This window comes from Neovison vison, chromosome 7, assembly GCF_020171115.1.
Source record: "Neovison vison isolate M4711 chromosome 7, ASM_NN_V1, whole genome shotgun sequence".
NCBI lineage: Eukaryota > Metazoa > Chordata > Mammalia > Carnivora > Mustelidae > Neogale > Neogale vison.
Window position 1 is genome coordinate 60,755,064 of NC_058097.1, and position 24,751 is coordinate 60,779,814.

At 49.0% G+C, this 24,751-nt stretch overlaps 2 pseudogenes; both read right to left on the reverse strand.

Annotated features, from left to right (window-relative positions):
* Window positions 1–3,806: 3,806 nt before the first annotated feature.
* Window positions 3,807–6,433, reverse strand: LOC122912195 (annotated as a pseudogene).
* A 12,877-nt stretch (window positions 6,434–19,310) lies between these two features.
* Window positions 19,311–23,718, reverse strand: LOC122913418 (annotated as a pseudogene).
* Between the last annotated feature and the right edge of the window lie 1,033 nt (window positions 23,719–24,751).

The window sequence follows — 24,751 nt, forward strand, 5'->3', positions numbered from 1 at the left end:
TGGTCTCTTCTAGACAGCATGTGGATGGCTCTTACTTTTTTATTCAATCTGATACCCTGTGTCTTTTGATTGGAGCATTAAGCCCATGTAATTCAGAGTCACTATTAAAAGAAGATGTGGTCCATATATATAATGGAATATCACTCAGCCATCAGAAAGGATGAATACCCAACTTTTGTATCGACATGGACGGAACTGGAGGAGATTATGCTGAGTGAAAAAAGTCAAACAGAGAAAGTCCATGATCACATGGTTTCACTCTTATGTGGAACATAAGGAATAGCATGGAGGACATCAAGAGAAGGAAGGGGAAAATGAAGGGGGTAAATCGGAGGGGGGATGAACCATGAGGACTCTGAGAAATAAACTGAGGGTTTTAGAGGGGAAGGTGGGGATGGGTAAGCCCGGTGATGGGTATTCAGGAGGGCACGTGTTGCAGGGAGCACTGGGTGTTGTACACAGACAGTGAATCATGGAACACTGCATTAGAAACTAATGATGTACTGTGTGGTTACTAAATAACAAAAAATCTGCATAAGATTATCAGATTTACAAATCTATTCATTAGATATGGTGAGTGCACAAAATCAATTTTTACGCTAACTGCTTGCTCAAATGTATACAAATATGAAGTATTTCATAACTTACCTTACATAAACATGCAAAGAAACAGGAGAAGCCACAATCACAACTGCCACTTCCCAACGGCACTCAGGAAAAGAACGAGGAACAAACAAGTCTGCTTCCAGAGAGTGGGAGCAGGGGTCAACAGGTGTGGAAATTGCAGCCCAGAACAACTCCTCAGTCCCGTATTTGTTAGATACGAGATAACAATCAACAAAGGAGGAAGCAGATTATAGATAAACCAGATATGCCTGACCAAGCAGGATGGGGTCAGTGGTTGAGTAAAGGCATTTGAAGGAATCATTTAATTAACTACAGGTGATCTCTGGAGAAGGGGAGAAAACAGAAGTACCGCCCTGAGCGGGTGGTCGACCCCAGCTGCTCCTCTGCAAGGACGTGTATCATCCTCTCCCCACGGGCCCCTGCTGTGCCACAATCAAGCATGTTTGGTCAGTACCTTGCTCTAACGGACGGTTACACACAACTTTATCTTCATTCGTACATTCATTTACTTATTTATTTATTTTAAAGATTTTATTTGTTTATTTTTGAGAGAGAGACAGAAACAGAGAGAGACGGACAGAGAGCGAACACAAATGGGAAGGAGGGACAGAGAGTGAAGCAGATTCCCCACTGAGCAGGCATCCTGCAACACAAGACTCCATCCCAGAACCCTGGGATCATGACCTGAGCCCAAGGCAGGTGCCTCACAGAATGAAACTCTAAGGCGCTCAAATCACAACAACAACAACAACAGCAACAACAAAGGAAAACCCATTTATTCCTTGGAGTATTCCACATGGCTACACCTCAAAGGCCCCTGAGCTCACTCAAAATGATGGTGTTTCTGGAAGATTCCACCAGGTGTCGCCACATGAGGACAGAAGAGCTCTGTGAGTCCAGAGAGGGTTCAGGGAACGGTTTTGGATTCATCTGTTCCAAAGTGGACCTGATTTTCACCCACTTATTTACTTATGAAAACAGAGTCTGTGTTTTTGGCTGAGGGATGGAGGACAATAGTGGACAACAGGGAAAATGGAAGTGGAAAGTGAAGGAAAATGTATCCCACGAAGCTGGACCAGAGCTGCTGCTGTAGGAAGGTATGAACCAGCCCTGCCTTATGTTATGAACCCTCAACTCACAGGGATGAGGAAGGAAGGGCAAGCCAGGATGTCCAACAATGAAGGAGGGAAAACACCACACAGCATGAGGGACGAGTCCCGGACAGGGAACAGCCCAGGTGCACCTCCTGCACCTGAACCATGCTCCCCCTCGATGTTGTCAGCAGACAGATCAGAGAGGGTGAGCTGCAGGCTTTCCTCCAGATCCCTCTGGGCACCTGGGATGCATGCCCACAGCTCTGCCACATGGAATGGTGGCATTGCTCCCCCTTGTGTTTAGCTCCTGGCTAACTCTGGAGTCCTTCTCTGGCTGTGCTGAGTCTCTAGCAACAGAATCCCGAGGACCACCAGGATCAAGACAGCCACGCCCATACGGGTCAGATTCTCCACCATGTAATCTCTGGAGTCTGAGGCTAGGAATGAGGACAGAGAGATTGTAGACAGGCAGAGAAGACCCAAATCATCCATATCCTGCATATCCACCCAGGGGACCTGCTTTCCCAGACAGGACACCCCCTCCATACAAGCCCCATCACTGGGATTTTCTCCTACTCACCACTGCTGGGGTCTGAGTTGTTTTGGGGTGGGCTTACAGTGCCACTGCTTCTGCAGGGAAGATGGAAGCAGATGGAAGGAGCTAGAGACCCCCTGTCTTGCCTGTCCTCTGCTTTGTGCCCTTTATCCCTCAGCCAGTTACTATGTGGTTTTTGTACAGTTCCTGAACTAGCCCTTCTCTGCACTAGGGTGCTTTCCTCTGTTCTCACTGCATTCCTTCAGCCTCCTTGTTCTCTTTGATTTCAGACTCTGCTTCTGAGTCACTCAGGATAGATTCTGGCTGTGCCCCCACCAGCTCAGGGTTGCAGAGAAAAATGGCGTCCCAGCACAGAAATCATCATGTCCTTGCATGTTCTCTTCTCAGTCTGGGACAAAAGACCTCCTGGGCTCATGTCCCTGCAGATGACAGTTCCCACTTATTCAGTAGCCGAGGTCCCAGCAGCGTCCAAGGACGAGGGGCTGGATCCAGGGACTCCTGACTGTCAGGAGAAGAGAGGGGCCCATGTCTGGGGTCGGGTCCCTGTCCCTCCATGTCAACCAGCTCCCTTCCTTCAAGGTCTGCACTTCATTCTGTACCTACAGTATTCCTCCTTGATTATGTTCATTAATTCATTCTTCAAATACTTACAGATACCACAGTGCTAGACATACACACACACACTCACAGAGAGAGAGGGAGAGAGATCTGTGGGTGCCTATTTACAACAGACATATAAATATGTATCCACAGAAGGTGACAGTCAGTTACTGGGTCATAGGAACACCGTTATTGCCTGCATGCAGTGTGGATCGAGATGGGAAGAAGAGCTACATAAGTAAATAGACCAACCAACCAACCAATAAACAAAATCAAAAAGATAAATGAGACTCATTGAAAATGTGCTAAGACCCAGGAGTACCCAGAGCTTTTGCCCCAAAAGGACCCTGTGAATCCATCTAACCCAATGCACACAGGAGAAGGAGGACTGGTTTCTGAGTCTGGTGTCCCTGTCACCTGAGTTCCCTTTGCCATCATCTGCAGGTGCTTCTCTAGAAGGTGTGAGAAGCAAACACAGGGACACTGGACCAGCGTCCACACACAACGCAGAGGGGTCACCAGCTGCATATGGATGTGGGGTGCAGGCTCCCTGGGGACTCCTGTGAGCCTGGATCGACACTCCCAGGTCAGGTGCTCACCAAGGAGCATGGAGGCCCCCAGATGAGCACAGGGGCAGCTGAGCAGTGTCCATAAGTGCGGAGGTTTCTGTTCTGGACACTGTACCGTGGGGCTGACACCACAGATTGGACTCAGCTATGGAGGGACAGGAGGTGAGTAGGAGGCACTGTCCACTCACCATTGTCCTCACTCACCCCCCATGCAGCCCCTACTCCTTACTCTGCTGAGACTGAAGGATGGGGGACCCGGGTGCGCAGTTGATCTTCCCAACCTCTCCAGGGCAGGACCCTACTCTGTGGAGACCCCATGAACCCCATGTTTGTTATCATGTCAGGCTTGCCTGAGACGTGTGTCCTGAGCTGACAGAGCTCAGACAGCACAGGGTCAGGGCCGCTCACCTGAGTCAAGCAGCTCCAGGGGGTCACTGGGCTGTGACAAGAGGTAGGGGGAGGTGCTGGCAGAGCTGTAGCACCTGTAGGTCGCCTCTTGGGCTGAGGTCACAGAACTCATGTTAGAATTCAGTCTGGTGCTGCCCAGCTCAGTACTATGATCTTAGACGCAGCGGGGGATGGGCTGCCCTCTCCTTGGACAGAAGGAAAGTGTCCACAGAGCTCCGTGACTGACACAGCAGGATCAAATTCTCTCCTGGGACCACCGTAGGTCCTGGCTGCACCGAGAGAGCAGGTGTGAAAGGCAGTTGTCCTAGAGAGAGGAAGGGCAGGTGAGGGGCTGTCCAGTCTTTGTTCTGAAGTGCGTCTGTCTGTGTCCTCCAAGTCTGTGCCATCCCATCCCCTGTCTCTCTCTGTCTTTCTCTCCTGGGGACCCCACAGCCTTGGTCCTGACCACCACCACTTGGGGGTCCCCTGGTAGGACCTGTGCAAAATCTGGGGTCCTGACTGATGCTGTGAGCCTTCACCTGCCAGCAGGATATCCAGGGGGTCACTGGGGGCCGACCACTCGGAGGAGAGGGTATGTCCACCATAGCATGTGTACGGGCCCCCGTGGGAGGGTCTCACAGGGCCCATGGGGAAGTCTGCCCCAGAGAGTCCAGCCTGGGTCTGCCGGCCAAGCTGCCGGGGAGGGTCAGGTGCCCCCTCCTTGGACAGAGCGAATCTGTTGTAGCCGACATCAGAGCGACACTGGAGAGTCAGGTTCTGTCCAGAGGTCACTAAAGGGCCCTGCTGGGTCAAGAGGGAGGGCTTCCCCGACACACCTGGGAGAGATAAGCCATGGATAGCAGGGGCTGAGTCTCCCCGGGCCTCCCCTTCTCCTGTTCTGACCCCCGGGTCTCACTGTCCATCAACCTCAGTGACACTGACCTGCGAGTCCCGTGGTCCCCTCACCCACCCTCTCATTGGGGCTCCCTGGGAGCAGAGTCCCTGTTAACTGTCTGGCTCCTCAAAACACATATGGGGCAATAGTCAGACTTTCTCACCTGAGACCAGCAGCTCCAGGGGGTCACTGGGGTATGACCACACATGGGGAGTGTTGCTGTAATAGCCATAGCATCTGAACCTCCACCTGTGGTTGGGGGTCACGGGGCCCACAGGGAACAGGGCCTGGGTCCCCCCACGGGGGGATGCCTGGGAGATCAGGGTCCAGGAGGGCTGGTGCTCTCCTTCCTTCATCAGGATGAACCTATGGATTCTCATCCATGAGGCACACTGGAGGGTCACGTTCCCTCCTGAGGTCACAACAGGGCTGGGCAGGGCTGAGAGGCTGGGTTGGCCCAGGGATCCTAGGAGAGGAGGAGGAGGTGGTGTTAAATGGGGCTCAGACCCTCACATTATCCCCAAGCTGGGCTTTGTAAGGGAGACCCCTGAGAGTTCCCCCTTCCTGAGGGTAGAGTCTGAGTCTGGGACTCTGAGTGGGCTCGCACCCGTCACCACCACCAGCTCCAGGGTGTCACTGGGCTCTGACCAGCCGGTCGGACTGAGATAGTCACAGCGGTATCCTCCTGCATATACATCTGTCATGTGTGGGATGGAGAACTTGACCTTGTCCCCGGGCTCCAGTGGCTTCTGTGAGTCCCAATTCCATGAGTCCCCCTCTTTACACAGGCGGTACTCCTGGGCCTCCAGGCTCCCCTGACACCAGATGGTCACAGGTGTCCCCCAGGGCATCATAGAGCCTGGCTCAGCCCAAATGGTGGGTTTGGGGTGGGTGCCTGGAAGGAAACAGAGGCTGGGACTCAGACCTTCCGCACTCCCAGGTCCCAGCTCAGCACCAAACCCCCAGACATCCCACTCTGTCAGCCCAGAGCTGTTGGTCTCCAGCCCCCACTTCCTGGTGGGTGACCCCTGTCCCCAGTGAGGAGGTGGGATTGGGGCCCCTGGGGACAGACTCACCTGTCTGCACTTGGGTCTGGGGGCTCACACTCAGCCCTGGAAGAGAGTCCCTGTGAGAGGCTTGCCCCAAATCCTAAGAGATCCCCCCCTCCCCATGAGCCTCCTGTGCTTGGAGTCTCCAAGAGACCATGACCTGTCTGTAGGGCTGGTCCCTCCCAGACGAGGGCGTCCCCTCCCCTCCTCAGATCTCACCGAGACAGAACAGGGCTGTAAGGGTGGGGGTCATGGTGTCTCCTTTCTCTGGTTCTGGCTCTGCAGATGGAGGGCCCACTGTGACCACAGGACAGACAAACACACAGGGCGTGGCCACACAGAGGCCAGTCCTGCCTGTCATACGGTTGTCACATCAGCAGCCTCATAGGAAGGGGAACAGCCCTCCCCAGGCCTAGACTGGCTGTGGTGTCCATGACAGTGCAGCAGTGGGACCTCAAGTCTTCCTGAGATGCCCCATCCAGGTGAGGGGACCAGGGAAGGTCCTTCCCTCCCAGAGCCTCCCTCATGGGTCTCCTTCATCCCCACAACCCTTGGTCCTCACCATGGACGGGTCCCCAGACTCAGAGACGCCACAGGGGACATGGGCTCCTGCTGTGCTGAGAGCTCATGTCAACACAGACATGTGTGTGATGTCTCTGAATGGCCCAAGTCACAGTCACGGTGGCAATGAGCTAAGAGGAGAAAAATGGGCAATTAGGGAAGGAAGTACGGCCCCTCTCCTGGCCCCAGACTGTGGGCTTCCTTTTTGTCACAGCCTCCAAGGACTTCTCTATTTTCCTGTGACATGGTCCACACCCCATTCATGGCCACAGGCCTGTGTGAGTTCCTCCTGGCTCCTCGGCGCCTCTTGCTGCAGGGGCAGATTCGTGCTCCCCAGCCTGGGGTCTTGCCTGTAAGCTGTAGGGAACAATACTTGGGTGAGTGCTCTGATATGGGAGACAGAGCTGATTCTCATGTCATTACTACTCCAGTGTCCACTGCCCAGGTGATCTTGAGCACAGTGACCTGGTCTGTAGCCTGCTGTCCTGAACCCCATTCTCAGAGTTGTTATGGGTGTCAGTGGGACCTGGAATATGGATGGGATGAATCTCGTTAAATTCCTGACCTGATTAAGAGGGGTGTGGTTAAGACCAAAGAGGTCCATGTGTCAGATCCCACAGTGAAGGTGGACCTGCGATGCATCTCTCAAGAGACACCATGAGCTGTTAGCACTCAGAAAAGCTACTCATGTTTCTGAAATTATTGACAACAGCCTATTTCAGAAAAGAGAAACAAACATTTCTGGAATTTGGGGGACTTCAATAGAACAGAGGCCCCAACTGAGTGACCACCAGTGCCTGGGGTCAAGTTGGGGGTGGTCAAATTTGATTTCTGCCTCTCTGAGGTCATATGGGTAGCCAGGTCTTTACAGGCAGGAAGGGCATCCGGTTTCTGGCTGACTGTGGAAGTAGTGACCCTTCCACCTTGTGTGGAGTGGGCACTGACATGTCTATGCCCACTGACCCAGCCCAGAGGTCAGCACTGAGCCACATCCTCTGTGTGTGGGGGGGGGGGAATGGTTCCATCCAGTGCACCACCCCCAGTGGTGTCTTGCCCATGTATGAGTGTGCGGCTCCCATGGAACCATCCCTGCCAGACACATCCAAGCTCCATTTCTAAGCCGGAAGATGGATGCCAGGAGGTAATTGGAGCTGTGACCATCCACTCCTTACAATCCTGAGCTTCAGGACAGCTCTGGGAGCAACTATGTCTAGAACTCAAGGGTGTGGGAAGTGAGTGTCCAACAGGAATGGACATCAGAGAGTGGACCAATGTGATAAAGAGTGTTATGGAAAACTGTGTGCAGAGTCATCAATCATAGTCCAGTGGAAGAGCCAGAATATGGGAAACTCATTTTCCTTTAAGCACATGAAATACTGGAAAAGTGAACATTGGGTTTTTGAAGCAATAACAGAAGCTATATTATGGAAAAAGATAGAAATTGGAAATGAATTAGTCAAATACTCTGGAGGTAAAAGATAATAATAATATTAAAAACTTAGCCAATATGTAGTACTATATATTAAACATAATATAAATAAATAAATAAATCTTTGATACAACAGAATGCAAGTACTTGTTTCATCTGTGAGAAGACACAGCTAAAGAGCAGAACATGAAACTGGAAGACAATGCTGAGGATGCTTTGTGGGGTACAAAACAGACTGAAATGAAAGCCTACAGATATCTGGGGAACCAGAGGGACACCTGGTACTGTGAGTTCCAGATGGATAGCAGTGAGGTGGGTGTCAGGCAACAGTCGCATTGGCCAATAGTCAGGTGTTTTACAGATGGAGACAAAACAGGCAAGTGCTGGTGTTCATGGAAGTGTCCATGAAATCTGTGTTTCCATATCTCGTGGTGGAGTGAAGGAAGTTGACGGAAGCTGACCTTTGAGCAGAAGAAAAATAGATTTGGGAAGAAGACCTGTAAGGAATGATGAGTGAAGAATGCTTACTCACCCATGGGATTGTGAAGGGAGAAAGGCAGAAGTGTCAGCAGGGCCCACATTCCCAAGTCCAAGGAGACTCTGGGCACCAGAAGAAGGGGCACAGTGGTGGGTGACTCAGTGAAGTGTCTGACTCTTGGTTTTGGTTCAGATCATGATCTCAGTGACTTGAGATTGAGCCCTGTGTCAGTGAACATGCTCAGAGATGAGTCAGGTTGAGACTCTCTCCCTCTCCCTCTGCTTCACCATTGTCCCCTTCCCCTACTCTCTCTCTCTCTCTCAAATAAATAAAATAAATGTTTAAAATAGAAGGAGGGGACACTGAGTGTCTCAGTCCATTAAACATCTGACTCTTGATCTGGCTCAGGTCTTGATCTCAGGTTCATGTTACAGACCCTGTGTTGGGCTCCATGCTGGACCCGGAGTCTACTTATAAAAGAAAGGGGAAAAATAAAATAGAAGAATGCATACAAGCATGTTGGGGTCACCAGTGAGGTGTGCCAGTGGCTGGATCACACTTACATGTGAAAGAGTGTATCCATGACTCCCACCTGGGCACACAGTGCCTTCACGGAGGTCCTTGATATGGGCCATGATGGGCATATTTACACTAAAGTAAAGGTAAAGTGCCATTAAGGACAGCTTTTTAAAAACTGATTATTTCTTAGAGCCAGTGTAGCAGCTCACTAGCAGGTTGTCACTTTGAACACCCTTGAGTTCCCTCAAACAGATGGTAATTCTGGAAAGCTCTACCAGCCATCATCAGATGAACAGAGACATCTGATTCCTGATTCTTGGGACAAAATAAAGTCTCACGTGTTTATTTTTGCCTCCTCATTAGATGGAAGGTGAGACACTGGAGATGTTCACCTCAAGGGATTGAGATGGTATTAGTTAGTTTCAGGAACTCCCTAGAAATGAGGGAAGGGAATACTTAGGCATTCCTATGTCTCCTCAACCACAGGCTCTATATTTGACTCTCTGGTGTAGCTGATACCCACAGACCATCACAAAACAAATGAGACTCCAAGAGAGGTGAGTGAGGAGGAATTGTGGGTTATCTGCCTGGGATCAGAGGGTCACATCCTTTCAAAGATGCAGTTGACCCCAGTGGACATGCAGGGATCTATGGTGATTTCAGTCTGCCCTGACCACCACAACCTCTAGCCTCACAACAGCCAGGATTATACAGTGGAGAATGTCAACCAGACGTGCATGTCTGCTGTGATCCTGATGGCTCTCGGGGTGCTTCTCTTTCAAGCATCTCTGTCAGAGAAGACTCCAAGATGCAGCCAGGAGATAAATCTGAGAGAGAGAAGACTGTTCAGCAATGTAGATCCTCACCACTGAGTGGGGTAAATCCTAGAAGAAAATCTGGAGCATTACACTGAGGGAACTGTATGTTGAGAATGTCCAGAGGATTAAAAATGGTTCACATGTAGGAAATGTGTGGAGAGAACATTTCTTGTTTGTAGTGGACTTTTGTGCCATTAAGCTGGTAATTTCCTCTCTACCAATAGTGATTGTCCCTGACCGGTCCCTGCCTGTCTCACTCCCATGACATGAGACTGCATTCATGATGCAGGTATGGACCTACACGTATGCACACCCTCACAGGCTGGTCCACTTCTATATATATAAACATTCTCCTTCATTTTTATTAGCCACATCCTTTGAAGTATACTTCTGTTCCATATAGAACACAAAATCTGGTTTTGAATCACTGAATAGATGGGGTAAAAAGAGAGTCTACTTGGAAACAGATAATGGAAGACCATTCCCTATACCCTCTCTGGACTCATAGAGCTGTTCTCTGCACATTCGATGATAGCTGGTAGAACTTTCCAGAATTACCATCTGTTTGAGGGAACCCAGTAGTGTTCAAAGTGAGAACCTGGTGGTGAGCTGCTACACTGGCTCAAAGAAATACAGTTTTTTTTAAATATTTTATTTATTTATTTTTCAGAGAGAGAGGGAGAGAGAGCGAACACAGGCAGACAGAGAGGCAGGCAGAGGCAGAGGGAGAAGCAGGCTCCCTGCCGAGCAAGGAGCCCGACGTGGGACTCGATCCCAGGGCGCTGGGATCATGACCTGAGCCGAAGGCAGCTGCTTAACCAACTGAGCCCCCCAGGCGTCCCAAATAAACAGTTTTTAAAATCAGGAAGGTGGAGAAGTGAACAGCAGGATCCACCTTTTCATCCCCACACATTAACCAACTCGTTCTGGTCCCTAACTTGGGATTATATATTTCCACAGCACTTTCTAGTTTTCAATCTGTCCATCTATTATTTTAAGGAATGACATGGTGGGATTTCTGCAATCCACCATGCAATCTCTCTAGGAGGAAGGATTACCACAATTCACATAAATCCAATTACTCATTCAGTTTGCCATGAGTGATTGGTAGGAAATGAACAAAAAGAGTTGTAGTTTACTCTCCTGAGGGAGAAGGAGGTAGTGTGCTAAAGGGGGCCATCACCCACCTATCCCTGGTGTGGACTGTGAGCAAGAGATCGTCCTGAGGCCACACTCTCTTGCCTTAAGCTTGGAGAAGGTGTGCCAGTGGGAGGGGGCCAGCTCCTGCCCTTACCTGTCACTACCAGGGACAGGAGGTCACCCTGCTGTGACCAGCTATTCCTGCTCTGATATGCACAATGGTATCATCCTGAATCATGTGAGCTCATGGATGCAAAGGAGAAACTGGCCTTGTTGCTGGAATTCTGCAAGGTCTTCACGAAGAAGGGTTCAGAGACCTTCTCTTTATACAGAGAGTAGACATCAGCCTGCAGAGACGCCTGACCCCAGATGGTCACAGGGCTCCCCTTGGTGACCATGGGGCTGGGATCAGCCCAGAGGAAGGGTTTGGGGAGGCCCCCTAGAAATGAATCAGATGGAGAGTTGCAAGGGTGCCCTTCTTTCATTTCCCCGCTTGCAATGTGGTAATGACATTGGTCATTATCAGTCCTGCCCCTCTGCATCCCCCAGCTGCCCTGTGGGGTTGTTGGATTGAAGCAGGATTTCTGGGGAGGGATGACCCACCTGTGCTTGGTCCCATAGGGCCTGACACATCCTGAAAGTGTCGTTAGATACAATATACATAACAACTACAATGTAAAAGGGTGAGGATACCCTCATTTAGATATTTTAAGGTTCCTACATTTCACTTGAAGAGGTAAAATACTAATTCTAACTTGACTGTGTTAAGTATGCATATGATAATATCTAGATTACTGCTTAACAGCACCCAAGAGGTATAGTTAAAACCCCAATAGGGATATTCAATTGGAATCCTAAAAAGATTTCTTAAAGCCAGGAAAAGGCAGATAGTGGAAATAGTAGAACAAATGAAAGAGGAGAGAAGCAAAAATAAAATGGAGATCTAATAACAATCTCATCTGTATTTACATTATATGTCAGCGGTCTAAACACAACACTCAAAAGACAAAGATTGTAAGATGGGTTCAAGAAAAACAACTATAAGCAAGACTCTTCTATTTGCGTCTATAAGAAATTCATTTCCAATGTAATGATGTAAATAGGTTAAAAGTAAAAGAATGAAGAATGTGGGTGAACCTCAAAAACACTATGCTAAGAAAAAAAATCCAGACACAGAGGTCACATCTTGTGTGACTCCATTTATATGACCTGAAGAGGCAAATTCAAGTGACAGGAAGTGGAGCAGAGATTGACAGAGGCTGGTGGCAAAAGCACATGTGAGTAATTATGTAATGGGTAGGGACTTTCCACTGGGATATTAAGAATGTTCTAGAAATGGATAGTGATGATGATTGTCTAACTTGGTAATGTAGTTCATGCCACTGAACTATATATATTAGTAGTGATTAAAATGGTAAATTTTATGTTCTGTATATTCAACCACATTATAAAATGTAGGAGAAAGAAAAATATATAACAGAAACACTAATCCAAAGAATATTGAAGTCATTGAATTAGCTTCCAACTGCTGCTGTCACAACTGACTACATACTTGGTGTCTTAAAACAACATAAATAGATTATGTTAAAATTCTGGAGGTCATAAATACAAATAGAGTCTAACAGCTATAAACTCAAGGAATAGGGCAACATTCACTTACTTCATCTTCATTCAGAACCAGAATTCTGAATGCAATTGACTTCTAAATATTGACCATGTATGCAGTGAATCTGGAAAGCTCCTTTTCATTGTTTTTTTTTTTAATTTAATTTTATTTATTCAGTGTTCCAAGATTCATTGTTTATGTACCACACCAAGTGCTCTGTGCATAATCTGCCCTCCTTAATACCCACCACCAGGCTCACCTAACCACCCACCTCCCTCCCTTCCAAAACCCTTGGTTTGTTTCTCAGAGTCCACAGTCTCTCATGGTTCATCTCCCCCTCTCCTTTTCAATTTGGGCAATACATCTTTATATTATTTTTTATTTTATTCAATTTTTCATTTATTTTTCCATTTGAATTCAATTAGCCAAGGTATAGTACATCATTAGTTTTTATATTATGTTCATTGATTCATTGGTTATGCTCAAACTGTGAAATATTGGAGGAATACAAGTATTATTCTATCCATTTCAGTGCTTCTCCCTTTGTTTTGTTTCCTTTAATTAATTGGTACCTCCAATTATGAATTGATTGCTGTGCTGAATACAAATGCTCAAAAGAAACATACTTGGAACATTTCTCATCACAGAGAGAAGAACTTCAAGTACATATACATATATATAATTTTTTAATTATGTCATGTTAGTCACTGTATAGTACTTCATTTGTATTTATGTGGTATCCCATGATTCATTGTTTGCATATAACATCCAGTGCTCACTGCAACACATGCCCTCCTCAATACCCATCACCAGGCTAACGCATCACCCTGACCTCCTCATCTCTGAAAACCTCAGTTTGATTCCTGGAGTCCGGATTCTGTCATGGTTTTTCCCCCACTCTGATTTTCACCCACCCACCTTTATTTTTCCCATCCTTCTCCTAATGTTCTCCATTCTATTCCTTATGTTCCACGTATGAGTGAAACTATATGCTAATTGTCTTTCTCTGCTTGACTTATTTCACTCAGCATAATCCGCTCCAGTCCCATCCATGCTGATGTAAATGGTGGGTATCCATCCTTTCTGATGGCTGAGGAATATTCCCTTGTATATATGAACCACATCTTCTTTATCCATTCATCTGTTGAAGGGCATCTCAGTTCTTTCCTCAGTTTGACTATTGTGGACATTGCTGCTGCGAACATTGGCATGCATATGGTCCTTCTTTTCATTATATCTGTATCGTTGGTGTAAATACACTGTAGTGCAATTCCTGGGTGTTAGGGTAGCTTCATTTTTAACGTTTTGAGGAACTCCCATACTGTTTTCCAAAGTGGTTGCATCAGCTTGCATTCCCACCTATTGTGTAAAAGGGTTCCTACCTTATGATGTCCAAATACTGATGGCTAATCATGCCTTCATAGTTGGTAGGAAACACCTTTTTATTTCTGCTGAGTTTTTGTTTTCATTATGAATTGTTCATGTGTTTTAACAAGTGCTTAGTCTGCATCTGTTGAAATTATTTCTTAAGTTTTAATTTTATTTATTCCATAGGGCTTCTTAATATTTTTTATTTCTTTGCAGCGTAACAGTATACATTGTTTTTGCACCACACTCAGTGCTACATGCAATACGTGCCCTCCTTAATACCCACCACCTGGTTCCCCCAACCTCCCACCCCCAGCCCCTTCAAAACCTTCAGATTGTTTTTCAGAGTCCATAGTCTCTCATTGTTCACGTCCCTTTCCAATTTCCCTCAACTCCTGTCTCCTCTCCATCTCCCCTTGTCCTCCATGCTATTCGTTATGCTCCACAAATAAGTGAAACCATATGATAATTGACTCTCTCTGCTTGACTTATTTCACTCAGTATAATCTCTTCCAGTCACGTTCATGTTACTACAAAAGTTGGGTATTGATCCTTTCTGATGGAGGCATAATACTCCATAGTGTATATGGACCATATCTTCCTTATCCATTCATCCGTTGAAGGGCATCTTGGTTCTTTCCATAGTTTGGCAACTGTGGCCATTGATGCTATAAACATTGGGGTACAGATGGCCCTTCTTTTCACTACATCTGTATCTTTGGGGACAATACCTAGGAGTGCAATTGCAGGGTCATGGGGAAGCTCTCTTTTTAATTTCTTGAGGAATCTCCACACTGTTCTCCAAAGTGGCTGCACCAACTTGCATTCCCACCAACAGTGGAAGAGGGTTCCCCTTTCTCCACATCCTCTCCAACACATGCTGTTTCTTGTCTTGCTAATTTTGGCCATTCTAACTGGTGTAAGGTGGTATCTCAATGTAGTTTTAATTTGAATAGTGATGATGAACATTTTTTTCATGTGTCTGCAAGCCATTCGTATGTCTTGATTGGAGAAGTGTCTGTTCATATCTTCTGCCCATTTTTGATATGATTATCTGTTTTGTGTGTATTGAGTTTCAGTAGTTCTTTATAGATCCTGGATATCAACCTTTTGTACTGTCATCTGCAAATATCTTCTCCCAACAAAGAGGGTTGCCTCTTTGTATTGTTGACTGTTTCCTTTGCTGTGCAGAAGATTTTGATCTTTTTTTTTTAAGAAATCATAGCACATGTATTTTTTAAGATATTTTCATAGCAATAAAAACAAAGGCTAATTAAATGTTTGTGAGATGTCAGGTATATGGTTAATTGCTCTATATAATAATTTTATAAAATTGTCCCAGCAACTTAAGGAGGTATATATTCTTGTCTCTATTTTAACAAGTGAAGTTACCGGTGCTTACTAAGTATAACTAAGTTCACATACAGTAAACAGACTGAGACTGTCTTGATAAAGTCCCAAAAGCTCATTTTCGCTTTTGTTTCCTTTGCCTTTGGAGACATATCTTGAAAGAAGTTGCTGTGGCTGTTTTTCAGAGTCCATAGTCTCTCATGGTTCTGAAAAACAGTCTGAGGGGTTTGAAGTGGCAGGGGGGGTGGGAGGTTGGGGTACCAGATGGTGGGTATTATAGAGGGCACAGCTTGCATGGAGCACTGGGTGTGGTGAAAAAATAATGAATACTGTTTTTCTGAAAATAAATAAATTGAAAAAAAATGTAAAAAAAAATAAAAAAATAAAGTATCTCAAATAAGTCTGAAAAATCATCTGGCATCTCGCAGTTTCTGTAGCGGGACAGCTTAGATCTTGTTCACCAGCCAGCTGAGCTGTACTTTTCTCAGAAATATAGATACCACCCAATCATTTTTTGGTAATCCTTCATTTTAACTCTTCTGGCTTACTGAATGGAAGCAGCTGAATTTGATACAAGTTCAATCTCATTTCCTTCAAGAGTTAACTCATCTCTCTGGGTGGGCTTGAGTTACTAAACAAGCAACACCTGGCCTCCCCCAAACCCTGTGGATGTGTTTTTCACCAAGAAATTTTGGATTTTGATGGGAAAACCATTCTCCCGAATGAGAATGGTATTGCTAATGTCCCGCTGAGGTTTATGGGAGAACTAAACTGTTTGTTGCACTTAAAACAAAAGTGCATGTCACCTTGTTATCTGAAGGGTGTGGAACAGCATACAGAGATTTGTCTGTGGGGCTGCTGTGAGAATCAACAGCACCGTGGCCCAGGTCTGGTCCCTATGGTACTTCAGTTCACAAGGGGAAGATGGGCTTCATGTGGAGACACAGGACCCTGACCTGACAACTCCACTCGCCAGGGGCACTTTCTGTCAGGGGCATTTGCAATGCCCACAGTCATTGCTTGGGGCCTGCTGGCTTATTCTGGGATCTCATGGAGCCTGGTTATCCTCAAGCTCAGAGCATTTCTCTTCCTGCAGGTGTAGAGGTGTAAAGGGTCATATTGTCATTGCCATGGAAATGGGTCAGCATATCTAGGACGCTCGTGCATGGTGAACCCCGGAGGAAATGGGGGTCTTTCTTCACAGGCCCCACTCTTTTCTCTCTCCAGAAGTAAGATCCATAAGGGAAGGAACTATTAGCTGTGGGGCAAGAATTGTTCCAGGGATTGTCATTAGAGGTATTCCTGTGTTGGAAGCTCGCTGCCACCCAAAAGCCAGGGAGGCAGGTAGAGAGAGAAAGGGGAAAGCAAGGTCCCTGCTGAGCAAAGAGACCCTATGGGCCTCGATCCCAGGACCTTGAGATCATGACCCGAGGCGAAGGCAGAGGCTTAACCCACTGAGCCACTCAGGTACCCTATTTCCACTTTTTAATACAATACTAAGGTCTAGGGGTTCTGTATCTGTTTTCAAGGTCAAGCCCCTAATAAGTTTCCATCTAGGAATGGAGTGAAGAGAACTCTGACCCTGGAGAAGAGCACCCTTGCACACAGCTATCTGCCCTGAACTCTCAGAGATTAGAGATGTGACAGATGAGGAATGAGCTGGAACTGAGGTTCCTCCCAGCTGCTCAGGATGATGGTCTGGTAGGACAGAGGGCGAGTCCATGAGGAAGAACAGACAGATTCTTAGAGACGGACCTCTACATAGCTCAGGCATTTGTATGATTTACTGTCATTTCGCTAAGCATGATACGCTCTAGTTCCATCCATGTTGTCGCAAATGGCAAGATTTCATTTCTTTTGATGGCTGCATAGTATTCCATTGTGTATATATACCACATCTTCTTATAATGGATTATGGGAAGCTTTTCCTCCCATTATTTATGGGGTTGAAGTTAGTCAGTTGTGCTTAAAAAATGACTGGTCAGAGAGATTCAAATTAAAACCACATTGAGATATCACCTTACACCAGTTAGAATGGCCAAAATTAACAAGACAGGAAACAACATATGTTGGAGAGGATGTGGAGAAAGGGGAACCCTCTTCCACTGTTGGTGGGAATGCAAGTTGGTGCAGCCTCTTTGGAGAACAGTGTGGAGATTCCTCAAGAAATTAAAAAGAGAGCTTCCCTATGACCCTGCCATTGCACTACTGAGTATTTACCCCAAAGATACAGATGTAGTGAAAAGAAGGGCCATCTGTACCCCAATGTTTATAGCAGCAATGGCCACGGTTGCCAAACTGTGGAAAGAACCAAGGTGCCCTTCAATGGATGAATGGATAAGGAAGATGTGGTCCATATACACTATGGAGTATTATGCCTCCATCAGAAAGGATGAATGCCCAACTTTTGTAGCAACATGGATGGGACTGGAAGAGATTATGCTGAGTGAAATAAGTCAAGCAGAGAGAGTCAATTATCATATGGTTTCACTTATTTGTGGAGCATAGCAAATAGCATGGAGGACAAGGGGAGATGGAGAGGAGATGGGAGTTGAGGGAAATTTGAAAGGGAGGTGAATAATGAGAGACTCTGAAAAACAATCTGAGGGTTTTGAAGGGGCGGGGAGTGGAAGGTTGGGGGAACCAGGTGGTAGATATTAGAGAGGGCACAGATTGCATGGAGCACTGGGTGTGGTGCAAAAACAATGAATACTGTTATGCTGAAAAAAATTAATTAATTAAAATTTTTTAAAAATGACTGGTCTCTTCACGAACATTATGTATGTGATGGATTAATCCTGTATGCAGAGTTCTTGACCTGTGCTTTCCTATACACGATGTGGAGGATGAAATTGATCTGTACATTGCTGGTGGTTTCAGTTTGTGATTTTTCAACCTTAAAACATCCCATTCCGGGACGCCTGGGTGGCTCAGTTGGTTAAGCAGTTGCCTTCGGCTCAGGTCATGATCCCGGCGTCCTGGGATCGAGTCCCACATCGGGCTCCTTGCTCGGCGGGGAGCCTGCTTCTCCTTCTGCCTCTGCCTGCCATTCTGTCTGCCTGTGCTCGCTCTCTCCCCCGCCCTCTGATAAATAAATAAAATCTTTAAAAAAAAAAAATCCCATTCCACATTTGCCATTAAATACTAATTGTGTGGGATTGAACTCTATGGTTTGTGTCTACACTGAGAAACACACTTGTCAATATTCTCCCGCAGGTGCCCATGCCTACACATATGGCTTTCTCTAGGGTGTGGACTCCTGGGGCAGAGCTGCACCCTTGCTTTCACCAGGTGATTCTGATCTGATCCCCAACTTGTCCTTAGCAATTTATACGCCTATCAGGAATGTACTGGGATTCTAAGTACACAGTATTTTCTCCAACTATGGATATTGCCATTGTGTTCTCTTGCCTATCCTGTAATTGTAGTAGGATTTTGTGTGTCACAGTTCCCTGAAACCGTGACATTACACTGAGCTGGAAAATACCAGGATGTTTACAGGGAGGCACACATGCACCTTGAGATCACCAGTGAGGTGACCACAGCTGGATCACACACACTCATGAAGACAGTGTATCCATGACTCCCACCTGGGTGCACAGTGCGTTCACAGGGCTCCTTGATGTTGCCCATGATTGGAGTGTTTACACCAAAGAAATGGGCAAATACTATGAATCACAACTTTAAAGACACACACACACACACACACACACACATTTAATCCATAGAGTCAGTGTAGCAGCTCCCCACCTGGCTACACCTCAAACGCCCCTGAGCTCACTCAAACTGATGGTGTTTCTGGAAGATTCCACCAGGTGTCACCAGATGAGGATAGAGGAGCTCTGTGAGTCTAGAAAGGGTTCAGGGAATGGTTTTGGATTCATCTGCTACAACGTGGTCCAAATTTTCACCCACTTATTTACTTATGAAAACAGAGTCTGTGATTTGGGCTGAAGGGATGGAGGACAATAGTGCACATCAGGGAAGGTGGAAATGGAAAGTGAAGGAAAATGAATCCCACGAAGGTGGACCAGAACTGCCGCTGTGGGAAGTTATGAACCAGCCCTGCTGTGTGGGAGTAACCCTTAAATGACAGGGATGAGGAAAGAAGGGGCAGTCAAGGATGTCCAACAGTGTGGGAGGGAAAGTACCACAGGTCACGGGGGGGAGTCCCGGACAGGGAGCAGCCCAGACATGTCCTAGCACCTGAACCATGCTCCCCCTGGATGTCGTCAGCAGACAGATCAGCGAGGGTGAGCTGTAGACTTTCCTACAGATCCCTCTGGGCAGCCGGGATGCATGCCCACAGCTCTGCCACATGGAGTGGTGGCTTTGTTCCCCCCTCGTGTTTAGCTTCTGGCTGTGTCTGGGGTCCTTCTCTGGCTGTGCTGAGCCTCTAGCAGCAGAATCCCAAGGACCACCAGGATCAAGACAGCCATGCTGATGCGGGTCAGATTCTCCACCGTGTAATCTCTGGGATCCGAGGCTAGAAATGAGGACAAAGAGGTTGCAGAGGTCAGAGAGGACCCAAATCACCCAAACCCTGCATGTCCACCCAGGGGACCTGCTTCCCATACAGGACACCCCCTCCATACAAGCCCCATCACTGAGAATTTCTCCTACTCTCCACTGCGGGGGTCTGAGTTGTTTTGGGGTGGGCTCACGGTGCCAGCTGCTTCTGCAGGGAAGCAGATGGAAGGAGCTAGAGACCCCCGTCCAGCCTGTCCTCTGCTCTGTGTCTCTATCCCTCAGCTTGTCACTATGTGGTTTTTGTACAGTTCCTGAACTAGCCTTCTCTGCACTAGGGGGCTTTCCTCTGCTCTCTTCACTGGATTCCTTCAGCCTCCTTATTTTCTTTGATTTCAGACTCTGCTTCTGAGTCACTCGGGATAGATTCTGGCTGTGCCCCACCAGCTCAGGGTTGCAGAGAAAAATGGCCTCCCAGCACAGAAATCATCATGTCCTTGCATGTTCTCTGCTCAGTCTGGGACACAAGACCTCCTGGGCTCATGTCCCTGTGGATAACAGCTCCCACTTATTGAGTAGCTGAGGTTCCAGCTGCATCCATGGATGAGGGCTTGGTGCCAGGGGCTCCTGACTTTCAGGAGCACAGAGGGGCCTGATGTCTGGGGTTGGGTCCCTGTCCCTCCATGTCAACCAGCTCCCTTCCTTCAGGGTCTGCACTTGATTCTGTACCTACAGTATTCATCCTTGGATGTGTTCATTAATTCATTCTTCATTTACTTTCAGATACCCACAGTGCCAGACAGACAGACAGACAGAGAGACACACACACACAGAGAGAGAGACAGACAGAGAGAGAAAGAGATCTGTTTGCGCACATCTACAACAGACATATAAATATGTATCCACAAAAGGTGACGGTCAGGCACTGGGTCATAGGAACACTGCTATTGCTCGCATGCAGTGTGGATGGAGATGGGAAGAAGAGCTACATAAGTAAATAAACAAATAAATAATAAATAAATGAACAAAAAATAAATGAGACTCATTGAAAACATGCTAAGACCTGGGAGTGCCCAGAGCTTGTGCCCCACAAGGACCCTGTGAATCCATCTAACCCCAATGCACACAGGAGAAGGAGGACTGGTTTCTGAGTCTGGTGTCCCTGTCACCTGAGTTCCCTTTGTCGTCTTCTACAGCTGCTTCTCTAGAAGGTGTGAGAAGCAGACACAGGGACACTGGACCAGGGGCCACACACAACGCAGAGTGGACACCAGTGCAGAGAGACATGGGGTGCATCCTCCCTGGGGACTCCCATGAGCCGGGATCGACCCTCCTGGGTCTCAGGTGTGCACCAAGGGGGGTGGAGGCTCCCACAAGAGCACGGGGTGGGCAGCAGAGCAGTGCCCGCAGGTGGAGAAGTTTTTGTCCAGGAGAGTGCCCCATGGGGCTGACACCATGGATCGGATTCTGCTATGGAGGGACAGGAGGTGAGTGGGAGGCGCTGTCCATTCACCATCATCCTCACTCACCCCCCATGCAGCCACTACTCCTTACTCTGCTGAGACTGCAGGATGGGGGACCCCGGGTGTACACTGTGGAACTTCCCAACCTCTCCAGGGCAGGACCCTCCTCTGTGGAGCCCCCGTGACCCCCACATGTGTTACTGTGTCAGGATTTCCTGAGACATGTGTCCTGAGCTGACAGAGCTCAGACAGCACAGGGTCAGGGTCCCTCACCTGAGACCAGTAGCTCCAGGGGGTCACTGGGCTGTGACAACAGGTAGGGGGAGGCTCTGCCATAGCAACTGTCGGTCCCCCTGTGGACTGAGGTCACAGGACTCATGAAAAATTCAGCCTGGTGCTGCCCAGCTCAGTACCGTGATCTAAGACTTAGCGGGTGATCGGCTGTCCCCTCCTTGGACAGAAGGAAAGTGTCCACAGGGTTCCGTGACTGACACAGCAGGGTCACATTCTCTCCTGGGGCCGCCATTGGTCCTGGCTGCACTGAGAGGGAGGGTGTGTGGGGCAGCTGTCCTAGAGAGAGGATGGGCGGGTGAGGGGTTGTCCAGCCCTTGCTCTGAACTGAGTCTGTCTGTGTCCTCCGAGTCTGTCCCTTCCCATCACCTCCCCTCCCTGGGGAGCCCCCACCCCTGGTCCAGACCACCACCACCTGAGCTCCCCAGCAGGACCTGTGCAGAGCCTGGGGTCCTAACTAACGCCATGAGCCCTCACCTGCCAGCAGGATGTCCAGGGGTCACTGGGGGCCGACCACTCGGAAGAGACTATGTGTCCACCATAGCACATGTACCGGCCTCCGAGAGCAGGTCTCACCGGGCCCAGGGGGAAGTCTGCTCCAGAGAGCCCAGCCTGGTGCTGCCAGCCAAGCTGCTAGGGAGGGCCACGTGCTCCATCCTTCGATAGAGCGAATCTGTCATAGCCGACATCAGAGCGACACTGGAGAGTCAGGCTCTGTCCAGAGGTCACAACAGGGCCCTGCTGGATCAGGAGGGAGGGCTTCCCCGACACACCTGGGAGAGACCAGCCCTGGATGGCAGGGGTGGCCTCTCTCCAAACCTCCCTTCTCCCGTCCTGACCCCCAGGTCTCACTGTCCATCACCTTCAGTGACTCTGACCTCTGAGTCCCCGTGGTCCCCTCACCCACACTCTCATTGGAGCTTCCCTGAGAGAAGAGTCCCCATTAACCTGTCTGGTGCCTCAGAACAGGAATGGGGCACCAGTCAGACATTCTCACCTGAGACCAGCAGCTCCAGGGGGTCACTGGGGTCTGACCACGCCAGGGGGGTGTTGCTGGAATAGCCGTAGCATCTGAACCTCCACCTGCAGCTGGAGGTCACAGGGCCCACAGGGAACAGGGCCTGAGTCCAACCACGGGGGGGGGGCTAGCTGGGAGTTCAGGGTCCAGTAGGACTGGCATTCTCCTTCCTTCATCAGGACAAACCCATGGAATCCCATCCGTGAGGCACACTGGAGGGTCACGATCCCTCCTGAGGTCATGACAGGGCTGGGCAGGGATGAGAGGGTGGGTTTGCCCTGGGATCCCAGGAGAAGAGGAGAGGGTGGTGTTAAATGGGGCTCAGACCCCCCCACAGAAGCCCCAGGATGGGCTGTGAGAGGGAGACCCCTGAGAGACCACCCCCTTCCTTAGGGCAAAGCCTGAGTCTGAGACACTGAGTGGGCTCACACCTGTCACCACCAGCTCCAGGGGGTCACTGTACTCTGACCAGCCGTTGGGACTGAAGAAGTTACAGTGATATCTTCCTGCATGTACATCTGTCATGTGTGTGATGGAGAAGTTGGCCTTGTCCCCAGGATCCAGTGTCTTCTCTCTGTCCCAGGTCCTTGACTCTCCCTCTTACGCAGGTGGTACTCCTGGGCCTCCAAGCCCCCCTGATACCAGATGATCACAGGTGTCCCCCAGGGCATCACAGAGCCTGGTTCAGCCCAGATGGTGGGTTTGGGGAGGGTCCCTGGAAGGAAACAGAGGCTGGGACAGGAACCTTCCCCACCCTCAGGTCTCAGCTCAGCCCCAAACTCCCAGACATTCCCCTCAGTCAGTCCAGAACTTCTATTCTCCATCCCCTGTTGCCTGGTGGGTGACTGTTGTCCCCACTGAGGAGGTGGGACTAGGACCCTGGGGACAGACTCACCTGTCTGCGCTCTGGTCCTGGGGCCCACACTCAGCCCTGAAAGAGAGTCCCTGTGAGAGGTTTGCCCTGAATCCTTGCAGAACCCCTCCTGTCCTAGAGCCTCCTGAGCCTGGGGCCTGGGAGAGACCAAGGTCTAACAGTGGAGAAGTTTCCTCCCAGACTAGGGTGTCCCCTCCCCTCTTCATATCTCACCAAGACAGAGCAGGGCAGTGAGGGTGGGGGTGATGGCGTCTCCTCTCCCTGGTTCTGGCTGTGCAGACGGAGGCCCCACTGTGATCACGGGACAGACAGACACACAGAGTGTGGCCACGGGCAGGCCTGTCCTGCCTGTCACAGGGTTGTCACGTCAGCAGTCACACAGGAAGGGGAACAGCCCCTCCCGAGACCCAGCCTAGCTCTGGTGCCCATGATGGTGCGGCAGGTGGACCCTGAGGCTTCCTGAGGTGCCCCATCCAGGTGAGGGGACCAGGGCAGGTCCTTCCCTACCAGAGGTAGCCCATTTGGTCTCCTTCTTCAGCACATCCGGGGTCCCCACCATGGCAATGGTTCCCAGACCCCAGGAATGCTGCAAAGGATGTGGGTTCCTGCTGCCCTGTGGAGGTCATGTCAGCACCGACATACCTGTGACAAATCTGCTCGGATCAGGATGAAATCATGGTGGCAATGAGGCCAGAGGAGAAATAGGGGCAAATAGGGAAGGAAACACAGCCCCTCTCCTGGCCCTGGAGTGTGGGCTTTCTTTCTGCATAGCCTCTGTGGACTTCCCTATTTTCCTCTGACACCGTCCACTTCCCCTTCCTGGGAGCACAACTCTGAGTCTGGGCTGGCTCCTCTATCCCTTAATCCAGGGGCAGAGACATCCTCCCCACATCCGGTGTCTTTTCCATGAGCTGTAGGGAGCAATTCATGGGTGAGTGCTGTGATTTGGGGAAAAAAAGCTGATTCTCATGTGAATACTACTGCCGTGTCCACTGCCCTGGTGACCTTGTGCACATCACGTGGTCTGTAGCATGCTGCCCTGAACTCACTCCAAGTGGTTGTGGGGTCAGGGGGACCTTGCACGTGGGTGCGGTCAGTCATTGATAGTTTCCTGACCTGATTAAGAGGGGTGTGGATGAGACACAAGAGGCCCATGTGTCAGACTCCTCAATCAGAGAAGACCAGAGATACACACCCTCAAGACCCTATGCGTCCCTACAGCTGAGAAATGCTGTTGGTGATGTTTCTGAATGGTTTACAATAACATTTTGTAGGAAATATGAAAGAAGAGTTTGGGAATTGGGAGGGACCACAGCAGAAACAGAGACAAAAGCTGAGTGACCAGCAGAGCCTGGAGTCCAGTTGAGGGTGGTCAAATATGATTTCTGCCTCTGTGTGGCCAGAAGAGTTGCCACATTCTAGCAGGCAGTAAGGGTATCGAGTTTCTGGGTGACTGTGAAATCAGCATGACCCTCCACCATGTGTGGGGTGGGCGCTGGCATGTCTCTGCCCTCTGCCCCAGCCCAGAGGTCAACCCTGAGCCACATTCCCTCTGTGTGTGTGTGGAATGGTTCTATCCCGTGGACCCACCC